The sequence below is a fragment of the Canis lupus genome, chromosome 17 (genome assembly GCF_048164855.1).
Source record: "Canis lupus baileyi chromosome 17, mCanLup2.hap1, whole genome shotgun sequence".
Classification (NCBI taxonomy): domain Eukaryota; kingdom Metazoa; phylum Chordata; class Mammalia; order Carnivora; family Canidae; genus Canis; species Canis lupus.
The window spans coordinates 12,930,420-12,945,904 of NC_132854.1; the positions used below are offsets into that span (position 1 = coordinate 12,930,420).

At 44.7% G+C, this 15,485-nt stretch overlaps 1 protein-coding gene across 7 annotated transcripts in view; it reads right to left on the bottom strand.

The window, feature by feature from the left end:
- The window catches only part of FARP1 (FERM, ARH/RhoGEF and pleckstrin domain protein 1), a 290,246-nt gene that overhangs the window by 84,390 nt on the left and 190,371 nt on the right, over positions 1–15,485 (bottom strand). The gene's annotated exons all lie outside the window — the stretch shown is intronic.

The window sequence follows — 15,485 nt, forward strand, 5'->3', positions numbered from 1 at the left end:
TAGGCTCTGGGAATCCAGTGATGAGAAAAACTTATCATGATCCCTGCTTCATGGAGCTGATGGTCTAGTGAGGAAGAGACGAGGACCAAAAACCCTTTCTGACACAAACAGAATGAAGGGAGGCACAGAGGACTCCTAGGGGCTGGGGCAGAGAGGTCTGACCCAGGCATGGGGGTAAGAGGCTCCTGAGACCTGATGTGAACACTATATTGTTCAAGGAATGGGTCCCTGAGGATGATGGTGTGTGGAGATCTGAAGGGGAAGAGAAGACGAACACACAGGTAAAACCTTTGTCCAGATGCTGGAGGTGCATGGGGAGCGCTACAGCTGCAGAACCAGGCTGGTGGGTCAGAAGGGGTCAGGCTCCCCCGAGGCCATGCTGAGATTCTCCATCCTTTTCCTCAGAGCAATATAAAGTTAGATATAAGCACAGGGCTGATACGATTAGAAAAAAAGATTAATCTGGCACTGTGAGAACGGACAGAGGAGCCAGAGCAGATGCAGGCTGACCTGTGGCAATTGTTCCAGGTGAGAGAGAATGTGATTTTGGACCAGGGGAGCAGAAGCAGAGTTGAGGCAAAGTGGGTGGACTGAAGAAAATTTCAAGAGGTAAAATCGAAAGGGATTTATTGATGGATTGGATATGGTGGCCAAGGGTGTGTGTGTGGAGACAATGACCAAAATGACAGCAGGATTTCTGCCGAGGGCCTCTGGATAGATACTGGCACCAGTCACAAAGACAGGAGTTCTGGAAGAGGCCAGGATGGAGGTTCTAGACACTGATTTTACAAGGTGCCCTTGGATTTCATGAGTAAGAGACAGTATGGCAATGATGGGGCGCACTTGTTCAGAGCTCAGAAGTGAAGCCTGGGCAGGACATCCCACATCAGAAGTCGCCTCCAACTCTGACCCCACAGAAGGTAAGACTGCCTCATCGAGTCCAGAGGATGAAATGCACGAGCATAGATGGTGCCCTCCACCATGGAACAGCCAGGTAGGAAGTAGACAAGGACAGAAGGAAAAAAAGGAGAGTTGGATCACAGAAGCCGTGGGAGGACAGTGTTTCCAGGATGAATTATAGCAAAAACTGTTGAAAGGTCAAATAAGATGAGAACTGAAATACTGGCTTCTCAGCTGGCTCAGTGGTGGGGCAGAAAGTGGTGCGTGCTGAAGAGGCAGGAAGGATGCTCAGCTTTTCCAAGAAGTTTGGCTGTGAAGCAGGCAGCAAGAGAACAGGGCAATGGGGGTAAGGAATCACATAAGGGCACTGTTTAATTGCTTGCTTTTATTTTTATTTCTTTTTTTTCTAAGAGTAATCTCCACACCCAAGATAGGGCTCAAACTCACAACGCTGAGATCAAAGTCACATGCTCTACTGACCGAGCTGGCCAAGAACCCCTACTTGTTCATTTTTCACAGGATACTGGGTACATCTAGGGATGCCTGGGTGGCTCAGTGGTTGAGCATCTGCCTTTGGCTCAGGGTGTGATCACGGGGTTCCATGATCACGGGGTTCTGGGATCTCTGCAGGGAGCCTGCTTCTTCCTCTGCCTATGTTTCTGCCTGTCATGAATAAATAAATAGAATCTTAAAAAAAGAAAAAAAAAAGAAAAAGAAAAGAAACTAGGTGCATCCAAAAAGCAGGACTGCAAATATGACCAAGAAGGGTTAGTAACCAAAGTCCTAAGGGATGTGAGAAGATAGCCCTAAAACCCAGGGCCATGGCCCAAAATAGAAGGAAGAGCTGTTCCACTGAGGGAGACAGAAAGGCCAACCACACGTGTGAGTTTACAGTTCTGGGTCGGGAAGATAGGGAAGTTCCTTGTTGCTGCCTCTGCTTCTCCTATAAAATCAGAGGGAGGCAGGACAGACACAGGTAGAAAGAATCTAAAGTCGTCGCGTTGCCTGGGACAGCACGTTACCTGGAGAACCCTAGTGGGAGCACTGTGAAGGGAGCACTCACGAGCCTGCAGGCCTGTGCTGGTCCGGCCACCACAGCCTCGGGGAACCCTCTCTGGGAACCATCACCATCGCCAGTTCTGCCACAGAAGCTGCCTCAACTTCCGCAAACCGCTCGGGACAAAACAACCGCACTCTGGCAACATAGTTGCCAATTTTATGAATTGTTATAAAACATCTCTCGTCTGTTTTTAGCATTTCTGTGGAAAGCATCAAATACAAGCACCAATTGGAGCCAATTGAGCATGTGGTTTTAGAACAAGTAGGTCCGGGAACATCAGACGGGCCTGAATTCGCCTGTTTGGTACGACGGCTCTGCTGTAACCACGCTAGTAACCATCCATCACGTCACAGCCAACCCGGCCGGAGAACTCAGGGCCTCTGAGAACCAGGTTACAGTGGTATATGCAGGGCTCAGAGAAAAGAGCTGCACATGCAGAACTTCAGCTACTATATAAACAGATGAGCTAGAAGGAGCAAGAAGAGAAATAAGGTTGCTGCTTGACTGGAGATAAGCACTGAAGTTTTGCTCTATAGGAAAGGCCATCGAGAAGCATCTGAAGACAATGAGGTCACCGTAGAAAGATCACTTGTTCACTCAACCTAGGCAGAACAGAAACAAGTTCCAGACAAATTAAAAAGGCGACAAAAGCACCATCATCTTTCCTTCCCTGCCAATGGATCTCTAGAGGGTCACAACTGTAAAGATCTATCTCTCACCCTACCACCCACCCCTTCGCCCAAGCCACACATCCCTGCTCTCTCCAAAACCATGCTGCTGGTCTCCAGGGCACACCTACACGCCCACGTTACTGGACTATAAAGGGATTTGGTTAAAACGAATGGATTTCCAGAAATGTCACTCCAGTCAGTAAAACTCATTCATCAGAGAACTTCCCTGCTAGTAAGAGGTTGCTGGGGCTGCCATGTCAAACCACCACAGACTAGGTGGCTTGGACAACATGCTCTTATTTCCTCACAGCTCTGGAGGCTCATGGGGTCATGGGCTTGGTTTCTCCCTGAGGCCTCCTCGACTTGCAAATGGCTGCCTCCTGGCCATGTTCTCCTGACCCTGCCTCTGTGCACACACCCCCAGCGTCTCTCAGGTAGCTGCAAATTCCCACTTTGTGAAGTGATAACCGTCAGTAGGATTAGGGCCTACTCTCACTTAACTTAATCACCTCTTTTAAAGGCTGTGTCCATAGGATGCCTGGGTGGCTCAGTGGTTGAGCGTCTGCCTTTGGCTCAGGGTCTGATCCCGGACGCCCAGGATGGAGTCCCACATCGGGTTCCCTGCATGGAGCCTGCTTCTCCTCCCTCTGCCTGTGTCTCTCATGAATAAATAAAATCTTTAAAAAAGGAAATAAAGGTTGTGTCCTCAAGTGTGGTCTTATTCTGAGGTACGGGGTGGTAGAGCTTCAACATACAAATTTTGGGGAGACACAAGTCAGCCCCTTAAGTCTACCTTCCACAATTTGGTTTCAACCCAGCTTTCCAGCCTCGCCTTCTTCCCATTTGCCTACATTTCTGTCAGGCTTCCTATTTTCCTCCAATTTTCTATTAATGTTAGTGTTAGGAGAAACACTTTAATGCTTAGGTGTGAAAGGTAAGGCAGGCTGAACCATCATTCCCAAAGTGGTTTCTCTTCTTTCTCTAAACATCTTCAGTCTCTGTTATTTTGGTAAGTAACATTTTAGGGAGATTTTGTAGGCAACTAAAATATTTGAGGTATTTTTGGAAAGATTCTTACTAAAAGAGACTCAGTGACTTGATATCACAACAGGGCACTGAGAATAGACTATTTCTTGAGCATGTCCTGTGTTGCCAGGCACTAGACAGGTGCTTTTGTGTTTTGTTTTGTTTTAGATTTTTAAAGATTTGAGGAAGAGAATGAACAGGGGTAGGCAGAGGGAGAGGAAGAAGCAGATGCCCTGCTGAGCACAGAGTCTGACCTGGGACTCAATCTCAGGACCTGAGGTGAAGGCAGACGTTTAACAGACTGAGCCACCCAGGCACCCCTAGAAAGGTGCTTTATACAGTCTCATTAAATGCTCCTGACGATGTGTTCATTTTACACAGGAAGGAAGCCAACCTCAGAAAGCTTTTTTAAGCTGCCCAAGGTCACACAGCTGGGCTTCAACATCATGTCCATGTAACCCCAAACCTGTGCTTTTTCTGCAACATAATATGCTGTTCCTCTAAAAGCAAACACACTCAACAAAAACTCCTCTTCAGGGATCCCTGGGTGGCGCAGCGGTTTGGCGCCTGCCTTTGGCCCAGGGCGCGATCCTGGAGACGCGGGATCGAGTCCCACGTCGGGCTCCCGGTGCATGGAGCCTGCTTCTCCCTCTGCCTGTGTCTCTGCCTCTCTCTCTCTGTGTGACTATCATTCATACATACATACATACATACATACATACATAAATAAATAAATAAATAAATATCTTTAAAAAACTCCTCTTCAGGTTTAAAAACCAAAACTGCATACAACAAAAATATTTTCAACAACTATAACCCATAGAAGAACCAGACAAAATGTTACAGAAAATTATCTAGTGTCTAGAATTCATTGCAACCAAGTAGTCTTTCTGCAAGCTGACTTCTATAAGAAATGACTTTACTTTGAATTTTTGTTTATAATAGTTTCTTTAAATGTAATTTTCCTATTAAGGGTTTTCTTTTTAAACCTATTAGACATTTTTTATTCTGGTCAAAATAGATTAACAGCACCTAGACTTATCTTCTTATATGAAAAAACAAAACAAAACAGAAAACATACTTTAGCCCCAACAGATCTGAAGGCTCAGGAGAGACAAGAAAATAGACTCAGGATCCCTATACTTGCCCTAGCCTTCTGCCTTAGGCTTTAGGTTTTAGGCCATAGTATAGAAGGAAGAAGCTGGCAAAATCCATGAGTTGAAAAGGTAGGACTGAGAGTTCACAGGGCAATACCAGAGAATAGAAAGCTCCATCTGGGAAGAGTATTTGGCAGAGTACAGAAAGTTCCTTTTGAGAGTAATCAACTGAATTCTGATCAATATTAGCTTATAAGAGGGATCCCTGGGTGGCGCAGCGGTTTGGCGCCTGCCTTTGGCCCAGGGCGCGATCCTGGAGACCCGGGATCGAATCCCACGTCGGGCTCCCGGTGCATGGTGCCTGCTTCTCCCTCTGCCTATGTCTCTGCCTCTCTCTCTCTCTCTCTGTGTGACTATCATAAATAAATAAAAAAAGTTAATTAAAAAATTAAAAATGTATTAAAAAAATATTAGCTTATAAGAAAAGTACCCAAGACTAGGGAGGAAAAAAAAAACAAAAACCAAAACAAAACAATGAAAGGACTTAAGGTACCAGGGCCTCATGCTCACAGTGTCAGGATTATTACTAATTCTCACCAGCCAGACCAGATGGCCTCGTGATTCTGGGGCACTAAATAAAGTACTAAAGAGTCATCCCTTTAGCAATAAGGAATAATTAACCCTGTACTATACACTACACCAGTCCCAACAAATAGGTCTTAAAATCCAGATGTGAAAGGACTAAATGGTTTCCAAATAACTTAATTGCATCCCAGAACACTCAATAAAAATTTATAGGAACATAAAAGTATTCAGCATTCAACAAGGTAAAATTCCAAATCTGATATTCAATAAAGAAAATCACCAAACATATAAGGAAGCAGGCAAATAGGAGCCATAATCAGACAAACAACAACAACAACAATAACAACAAAAACAACCACACAACTATCAAATCTGACATGGAACACAGATATTAGAATTTAGTGGAGATGGACATAAAGACAATTATTACAACTGCATTCTCTATGTTCAAAGTTGACATACAGAATTTATAAAAAGGACTCAGATGAAACCTCTAGAGACAAAAGCCACATTGTATTGAGATCAAAACAAAAAATATTGAACGAGATTAAAATCAGATTAGACGCTGCACAAGAAATACTAATGAACTTAAAGATGTAGCAATATTAAGAATTTAAAATGAAACAGAAAGGTATTACCAAGAAATTGACAGAGCATCAGAGAACTGTAGAACAACTTTGGGCAGCCTAACATGCATGGAATTGGAGCCACAAAGGAGAGGAGATGGCAGGGGAGGGGTAAAAAAAAAAACAGATAAAAGATTAAAAGAAATAATGGCTGAAATTTTTCCAAAATGAAGACTATAAACCCCACAGATCCAAAAAGCTCAAAAAACTCCAAGTATAAGAAATGTGAAGAGGGCAGCCTGGGTGGCTCAGCAGTTTAGCTCCTGCCTTCGGCCTGGGGCGTGATCCTGGAGACCCAGGATCGAGTCCCATGTCGGGCTCCCTGCATGGAGCCTGCTTCTCCCTCTGCTTGTCTCTCTGACTGTCTCTTTCTCTCTCTGTGTGTCTCTCATGAATAAGTAAATAAAATCTTAAAAAAAAAAAAAAAGAAATGTGAAGAAAGGGCACCCAGGTGGCTCAGTCGGTTAGCTGTCTGCCTTCAGCTCAGGTCATGATCCCAGGGCCCTGGAATTGAGCCCCACATTGGGCTCCCTGCTCAGGAGGGAGTCTACTTCTCCCTCTGCTCCTGCTCTCACTCTCTCTCTCAAAAAAAAAAAAAAATTAATTAATTAATTAAAAATCTTGTAAAAAATGTGAAGAGAACAGCATGGAAGCACATCATAATCAAATTGCTCAAAGACTGCAATAAAATTTTTTTTTAATTTTTATTTATTTATGATAGTCACAGAGAGAGAGAGAGAGAGAGAGAGGCGCAGAGACACTGGCAGAGGGAGAAGCAGGCTCCATGCACCGGGAACCCGATGTGGGATTCGATCCCGGGTCTCCAGGATTGCGCCCTGGGCCAAAGGCAGGCGCCAAACCGCTGCACCACCCAGGGATCCCTCAAAGACCGCAATAAAGAGGCAATCTTAAAATCAGCCACAGAGACAAAGATTATGTACAAAGGAACAAAGATAAACTGGACAGCAGATTTCTCGTCAGAAACAATGCCAGTGGGAATACAATGGAGGAAGATTTTTAATATCCTTAAAGGAATAAAACTCCTACTAGAATTTTACACCCAGCAAAAATGTCTTTCAAAAAGGAAGGCAAACAGGGGCGCCTGGGTGGCTCATTCAGTTAAGTGTCTGACTCTTGATTTCAGCTCAGGTCATGATCTCAGGGTCATGAGATCAAGCCCAGCATCAGGCTCTGCACTCAGCAGGGAATCTGCAGGAGATTCTCTCCCTTTCCCTTTGCCTGTCCCATTCACTCACTGTAAAATATAATTTATTTCAATTTTTCTGTAAATCTAATGCTTTTTTTTTTAAGTCTATAAATGGGGTGCCTGGGTGGCTCAGTCGGTTAAGCATCTGCCTTCAGCTTAGGTCATGATCCCAGGGTCCTGGGATCAAGCCCCTCACCAGGCTCCCTGCTCAGCAGGAAGCCTGCTTCTCCCTCTCCCTCTGCTCCTCCCCTGCTCAGGTTCTCTTTCTGCCTAATAAATGAAAAAAAAAATTTTAAAAAAGTCTAGCAATTGAGAAACAAAACAAAACAAAACAAAACAACCCCACGTATATTCCCAGCATAAGAAATGGAAGATCACCCATTGTTTTATCTTTTCCAGTGATCCATCCTCCTCCCAGGCTCTCCGCTCAAGGAGAGCTTCACATCCTCTTGAGAACTGTGCCATTAACACAGCCACTGTTGTATCCAATGCCAGTGCTGCTCTGCATGGTGACAAAGGCACTCCACAATCTCACTTCTGCTGGATTCCCAAACTTTTGTCTGCCTGTGGCTCTGCAACAGTCTTCATCCTTTACACCCAGCATGTTCCACAGAGAGTCCTTCCTGGTCTTAGATGCCCTCAGATCCCCAAGGAGAAGCAAGGTCAGGAGGCTGTTACTAAGCATACATGAAGGAGGTCTGTCCAACCCCGGTGAGGCTGGGAAACCACCAGCAAGGGATATAGCCATGGTTTCTGTGGCTTCAAGCCCCTAGAAAGCATGCCTGCTGCTATAGACTACACTGCGTCCCTCTAAAATTCCTATGTTGAAACCCTAACCCCCCCAACAATGTGACTGTACCTGGAGATGGGGTCTTTTAAAGGTAATTAAGGTTTAATAAAGTCATAAAAGTGGGGCCCTGATCCAATAGGGACCTGGCCTTAAGAAAAGATCTGTCTCTCTGCCATGTCACCGTGAGAAGGGAACCATCTGCCAGCCAGAAATACAGTCCTCACCCGAGTCTGACCATGGTGGCTCCCTAATCTCAGACTTCCAGCCCCCAATACTGTTAGACATAACTGTTTGTTGTTCAAGCCACCCAGTCTGTGGTATTTTGTTAGGGCAGCTTGACCGAAGACACCTACTGACAGCAAACTTTTCTCTTGGCATAAAGAAGGATCAAACTGAACGAAAAGAGGCCAATCTTCTTCCTGAGTTTTATCAGCATTTATTAGAAATTGGAATTGTCGTATCAGATAGGTTAAGTGATGTAATTTTAGTAAAGACTGGTGGGCCAGCTTCACTGGTTTCTGAGCTGAAACACAAGCACAAAACGCCATGGATACCCGAGTGCCTACTATGCACAGGAATCCTGCTGGGCTCATCACTGTAAAGTCTCTGAATTACTCTTTGTAACCATCCTATAAAATCATGATTTACTAATCTCATTTTCCAGATAATGTACAGAATCTACCCAGCTGCTAGAGGATGAAGCAAATGTTTAAAGAGAGATTTACAGGGCACCAGGGTGGCTCAGTGGTTGAGTATCTCCCTTCGGCTCAGGTCATGATCCTGGGGTACTGGAATAGAGTCCCACATCAGGCTCCCCACAGGGAGCATGTGTTTCCTTCTGCCTATGTCTCTGCCTCTCTGTGTCTCTTGTGAATAAATAAATGAATAAAATCTTTAAAAAATAAAAATAAAGAGATTTACAAACCACAATGCAGGCTTTTCCCAGCATCCTTGACTGGCTGCTGAGATCTATCTTACACACCTCTCTCCCCTACTAGGTTCACAGGGCTCTGAGAGGGGCCAGTGTGAGGAAAGGCAGTCAAGTGTAGCAAGCAGCTTTGCACTGGCTGAGACAAGCTTGTGTGTAAATTCTGGTTATAAACCTGGTTGTAAGCATTGAGCAAGTTACCTCTCTGAATCTGCTCCCTGTAAAATGCACATGATAAAATACCAATCTCACAAAAATACTATAAAGCAAGAGATTGGCAAACTAAGGTCCATGGGCCGAATTCTGACTACCATGTCCTTTTGTACAGCCTGAATGCAAAGATCGGCTTTTACACTTTTAGGTGGTTGAAAAATAAAGATCGATGTACTGTATTTCACAACGTGAGAATTGCGAGATTCAGAAATCCATGCCCCTTGATAAAGTTTTACCAGGGTACAACCATGCACATCCATTTACATATTGTCTGTGGCTGCTTTTGTGCCACGAAGGCAGTGTTGGGTGGTTGCCACAGACACAGTACAGCTTTTAAAGCCTAACACCTTTACCTTCTCACTGTGTATGCCCACCTCTCCTTCGAAGAACAAATGAGATGCAATATGGTGTGTAGCAGAGCCCAGGGCACACAGAAGCTCCGGGACAGTCAGGTCTGTGAGTTCACCCTCATGGCAACTTTCTGGCCTTTCACCAGCCTCCCTGGACTCTAGCTACCAATTAGCTGGCATAGTAAGTACAGAGTCTTGATTCCCAGGATCCCTAGTGTTTCTGCCATGGAAAGACCAATCAATAAAATAGCTGATGAAAACACTTGTCTGCTCCTGTGGGGCAATCTCGTGGGAAAGCTGTCTAGACTCAAGGACGAAGGGAGAGCCAAACTCGCATGTGAACACAGCAATCTATTGCCATTCTATTAAGTGGCAAGCCACGGGACACGTCTCATTATGGGTAGAACATAATTGATTACCAATTATCACCAGTTTACATCCCATCTTGAGAAACACATCTTAGACCATGAAAGCACTCCTTTTCCCCTTAGTGTTTTTCAAACCCTTCCTGAGCAGCAAGCTCTGACAAGGGCTCTTCATGCAATGGAACCCATGAGCCAAGGGACATAAAGTTAAGCTGTGACATGAGCCGCCTGCAAAGGCCCTCAACTCAGATGCCAGGCCCTTGGGGGGCCTCAGTTTCACATGTAACACACACAGGTAGACACATGGGCAAAGCCAGCTGCGATGGCCCACATTTAGACATGTGGAGACCCACCATGCTTCCTCTTGCTTTGGCAGGTGAGGAAGCAGCCTCCCAAATGAAGCTGGTAAAGGTACTAATCACCTTGCATCAAAAAACTATGCTGGGCAGCCCCAGTGGCTCAGCAGTTTAGCACCTGCCTTCGGCCCAGGGCATGATCCTGGAGACCCAGGATCGAGTCCCACGTCAGGTTCCCTGCATGGTGCCTGCTTCTCCCTCTGCCTCTCTCTCTCTCTCTTGCTCTCTGTCATGAATAAATAAAATCTTAAAAAAAAAAAACAAAAAACTATGCTGATGGCACACTCGTGTTCATGGCAGATTGTTCCCAACCACCGTGTCCCAGTGGATGGACAAAGCATGGCACATTCCTACAACAGAGTATCACTGAGCCTTAAAAAGGCTACACTGTGGATGCATCTTGACATGATGCTCAGTGAAATATGTCACAAAAAGACAAAGGCTATGTGAGTCCACTTAGAGTCATTTCAAGTAGCCCAACTTCTAGAAACAGAAAGTAGAATGGTGGCTGCCAGAGACTGGGAGGGGGGAAATGAGGAGTTGTATAAGGGGCATGGGATTTCAGTTTTTTAAAGATGAAAACCTGGGGCACCTGGGTGGCTCAGTGGTTGAGCATCTGCCTTTGGCTTGGGTCATGGTCCTAGGATCAAGCCCTACATTGGGCTCCCTGCTCAATAGGGAGTCTTCTTATTCCTCTCTCTCTGCCTGCTGTTCCGCCCCCCCCCCCCCCCGCTTGTGCATGCACTCTCTGTCAAATGAAGAAATAAAATCTTTTAAAAAATAAAATAAAAAATAAAGATGAAAACAAGAGTCCAGAGAATTCTGGAATTCACACAAATCTAAATTCTCAACTTTACTAAGCACAGAGGTGAAAATCCAGCCAGAGTTTACTGTTCTCATAGGTGAGAGGTTCTTTCCCAGTTCAACAAAATCAAGACTCATCCTTGACTCTTCCAAAATAGAGTCTGTCAGGCAGCCTTCGGGCATTTTTTGGTCATTATTTCTACTCCTCCGAGCAGAAATTACTGCACTGCATTTTGGGGATAAACTCTTTAAAGACTGTATTTATTTGAGGGAGAACAAGAAGGAGAAGCAGGCTCCCCACTGAGCAGGGAGCCCGATGCGGGGCTTGATTCCAGGGCCCCGGAATCATGACCTGAGCCAAAGGCAGATGCCTAACCAAATGAGCTACAGAGATGTCCCTGGGGGTAAACCTTTATTGATGTTTTATACACATACAGTGCACACGGGATGAGCATACAATTCACTGAATTTTTACATGCCGATTGCATGCATAGACCTGGCACCCAGATCAACAAACAGAATTGGGCCAAAGGCCCCAGAAGCCCTCCTTGTACCTTTCCCCAGGCACCTCTCCTGCCTCATCTAACATCACCGATCGGTTCTGTTGAAACAACTTATTTTTTTTTTAGACATTATGAAATTTGCTCTCAGGTTGGGATTTCCTAATTGACAGAGAACAAAATATGTAAATACGGCCAGAATGGAAGGGTAACGGAGAACACAAACCTGCGTTTAGACAGAACTGAACCTGAATCACGGCTACCCCTTTTCCTCGCCGTGCACCTTTGTGAAAATGACTTCGCCTCTGGGCCTTTCACTTTCCTCAACAGATAAAAAGAGTACGATGGGTTTTTCTGTAATGAGCGAAATACTGTAGGTAAAACTAATACGATGTCTTGCCCAGAGTTATTCCTCTTCACAGAAGGTGTTGGCAAGCTACGGTTTCCTGTATTACAAATAAAGTTTTATTGGAACGAAGCTACATCTATTCATTTGCGTAATGTCCATGACTGCTCCTGCACCACAAGAGTAGACTTGGGCAGCTGCAGCAGAGACCCCGTGGCCTGCAAAGCCTTTGTGTAGTATTTATCAGCTGACCTTTTATAAAGCGTACTGATCCCTGTTTTAGAACATGGGCCGCCTTAGCTGTCGTGTCCACAAGCAACCAGAACAGTCTGGCACATGGTAAGCACTCATGTGGCATGTGGTGGGTTTTCTGTATTTTGCGGCTGACCACATTCCTAAAGGGTATTATAAGAAGGTACCGAGATCATAAAAATCCAGGCTGATAAAACTTGGAAGAAACCAGCATTGGAGGATCAAGAGATATGTAAATTCTAGAAGGGCACTGAACATGGGGTCAGAAGAACATGGTTAGAATCCCAACTCCAGCATTGGCTATATGGCTGACCCAGATATGGAACAGTCCTGAGAATCTCAGGCCCCTCACCACTACTAATTTATCATTTAAAAAGGCAACTCCAGCTCTTTCAGAACAGGGCAAGAGTAGAATCAGGGAAGCCATTAGGCCTTTGCCGTAATTCAGGCAAAGTTGTTAGAAATGAGATAATGTATCTTCCAGTGTTCTGAGAATCGTTATTTCGACATAAAATAAATTTATGAAACAATGTTCCACAGAACTTGCTACATTGTATTGTAATTATTTGTCTCTCTTACCAGGCTGTGTACTTTTTTTTCCCTAAGCTGCTCACTTCTAATGAATGGAAACCATAACCACTTCTCATGGTCACTTTATATCACGAGGCTTCTATTGTATAAAAGTTGATGACGGAGACCGGAGACCGTGTAGGCACAAAATAATTGTTGGATGAACAGAATGTAGAGTTAGATTTGGCCCATCTGTGGTCATTTGCCACATCAGAAAAAGGAATGGGAGTCAGGGAGGTTTAGATTTAACTTAAGCATGAGGAAATGCTGAAGAGTATTTGGAGACAGAAAAAAGCTGAGAGGGGGATCCCTGGGGTGGCTCAGCAGTTTAGCGCCTGCCTTTGGCCCAGGGGACGATCCTGGAGTCCCGGGATCGAGTCCTGCGTCGGGCTCCTGGCGTGGAGCCTGCTTCTCCCTCCTCCTGTGTCTGTCTGTCGGTCTGTCTCTCTCTCTGTCTATCCCAAATAAATAAGAAAGAAAAGGAAAGGAAAGGAAAGGAAAGGAAAGGAAAGGAAAGGAAAGGAAAGGAAAGGAAAGGAAAGGAAAGGAAAGGAAAGGAAAGGAAAGGAAAGGAAGGAAGAAAGGAAGAAAGGAAGAAAGAAAAGCTGAGAAAACAATATTCACACCCACTTTTAGGTATGTGACAGATTTGCTCATTCACCACCTACCCACTCACCTCCTGTCTACACCTTTCTTGCAACACTCTCTTCCCTTGCTCTGTGATATGTCCCTCCCCTGGTTTTCCTCCTCCCCATCTGCATCTCCTCTGAGGGCTCTTCCTTCTCTGGTGCTCCAGGCTACCTTCCTTTCCATGGTCTACCCTCTCATCCAGTTTCAGAGCTTCGATTAATATTTAAAATAATCCTGGTGGGGTGGCTCAATGGGTTAGACATCCAACTCTTGATTTCAGCTCAGGTCATCTCCCCACTTACGCCCTTACTCACTCTCTTCAAATAAATAAATAGAACCTTTAAAATAATTTTTTTAAATAAAATAATCCTGGGTTTTGTTAAGCCTACATTTCTGCTCAGATAGCTTTCCTGTGCTCCAGGAGATACACCTACTGGTACTACCTACTGGACGTCTCCACCAGGGTGTCCACTGATGCCTGAGTCCTCACGTCTGGGGTGGAACTCATTGTCTTTATCTCTTCACACACAAGGCCTTTCTGAGACTTTCATCTCCAGTGATTGATGCCACTATCCTCCCCCAGGTGGCAAAGCTGGAAAACCCAGCCGCTCGGAGCCTGCTTCCCCTCACAAGCCTATCCATTCAATCATAGCCCCAACCACTTCTCTCCCAAAGCCTCTTAAATTCACCCACCTCCTTCCAGCTCTCCACCTTGTTCTTCCTTAATTCCTTCCAACACTGTCTCCAGCCTGAAATATGGCAAACTCCTAAGGGCTTTCCTGACTCTCGTCTTGTCCTATATTCCAGTCTGGTACAGTCCTCTTTCTAAACCATAAATCAGATCATAACATGTTCCCTTTAAAATACACGGACAGCTTCCCAAACACATTAGCTTGGTACAGAGCTGTGCCATCTAACATGATAGCCACTGGCTACACATGTCCACTGAGCTCTGGAACGTGGGTAGCATGAATCAAGGGCTGTGTCATTTAAATAAAACTGCAGATTCGAAGACGCAGCATGAAAAAATGAAATAGCTTATCCCTAGTTTTTGATATTTTTTTTTAGATTTTTTTTTTTTTTATTTGAGAGAGAGAGAGAGCACAAACAGGGGGAAGGGGTAAAGGGAGAAGCAGACTGGCCACTGAGCAAGGAGCCCAAGTGGGACTCAATTCCAGAACCCTAGGGTCATGACCTGAGCCAAAGACAGATGCTTAACTGATGGAGCCACCCAGGTGCCCCATAATTTTTGACATTGATTACATGTTGAAATGATGTTTTCAGACATATCAAATTAAGTTAAATGTGCTTTTAAGTTAATTTCACTTTTTTTTAACATAACTGTTAGAAAATATGAAATTACATATGTGGCTCATATTCTATTCCTACTGGATGGTAACTGTATAAAAAGTTCTTTGAGATGTGGCTCCCTGCCTACCTTCCAGCTTCCTCTTTCTCACCTCCTTCACCTGAGCCCTTCCTCTTTACCTCTCAACTCCTGCCTTATATGCAGGTTCCTAAAGGTTGCTTTCTGCTCTATAAACGTGAGACTCCCCTCACTGGAACATTCTATTAGGTCAACTCCTACTGACCTCATGGGACTCAGTTTTGCAGTACCTGGGAAGGATTCCCATAACACCAATGTTTTTTGCTGCCCCCAGTCCCCCAGGGTCCAATGCCCCATGGCACCAGGGGGGCATTTGTCACATGTCCTGTGCTGGTCACTGACTAAGCTTGACACCCCACTGTATGTTCCCTGTATCTTATAGTTATTGGGTCCCCAGCACAGTGGCTGACAAAGGTTCTAGGTACTTTGTGTACTGAATGTTAGAATAAATAGAAACACAATCAATGTATAGTCTCAAAGAGTGTCTAAAGACTCCAGATACAGCCTGAAGAAAGTGCCATTAGCCAAAAGACAAAAGGAACAATAAGCTATGTTCTAACTTTTGGGTTCAAATGGGTGAAACCTTTGTAAAGAACAACATGACATATTCTTCAAACTTTACAATGATCAAAAGCCATGGGTTAGGCAACTCCAAGCCTTTGGATCTCAAGTACTAAAACGCTTGAGCACAGGCTTGTCTAGTATGCTTGCCGTAGCTTCATTTGTTGTAAAAGAAAAGGCTGGGAACCTAAATATCCTATGATTTAGAACAGATGTTATAAATTATGGCATGTCCATTCGGCAGAATGGCATGAAGCTGAA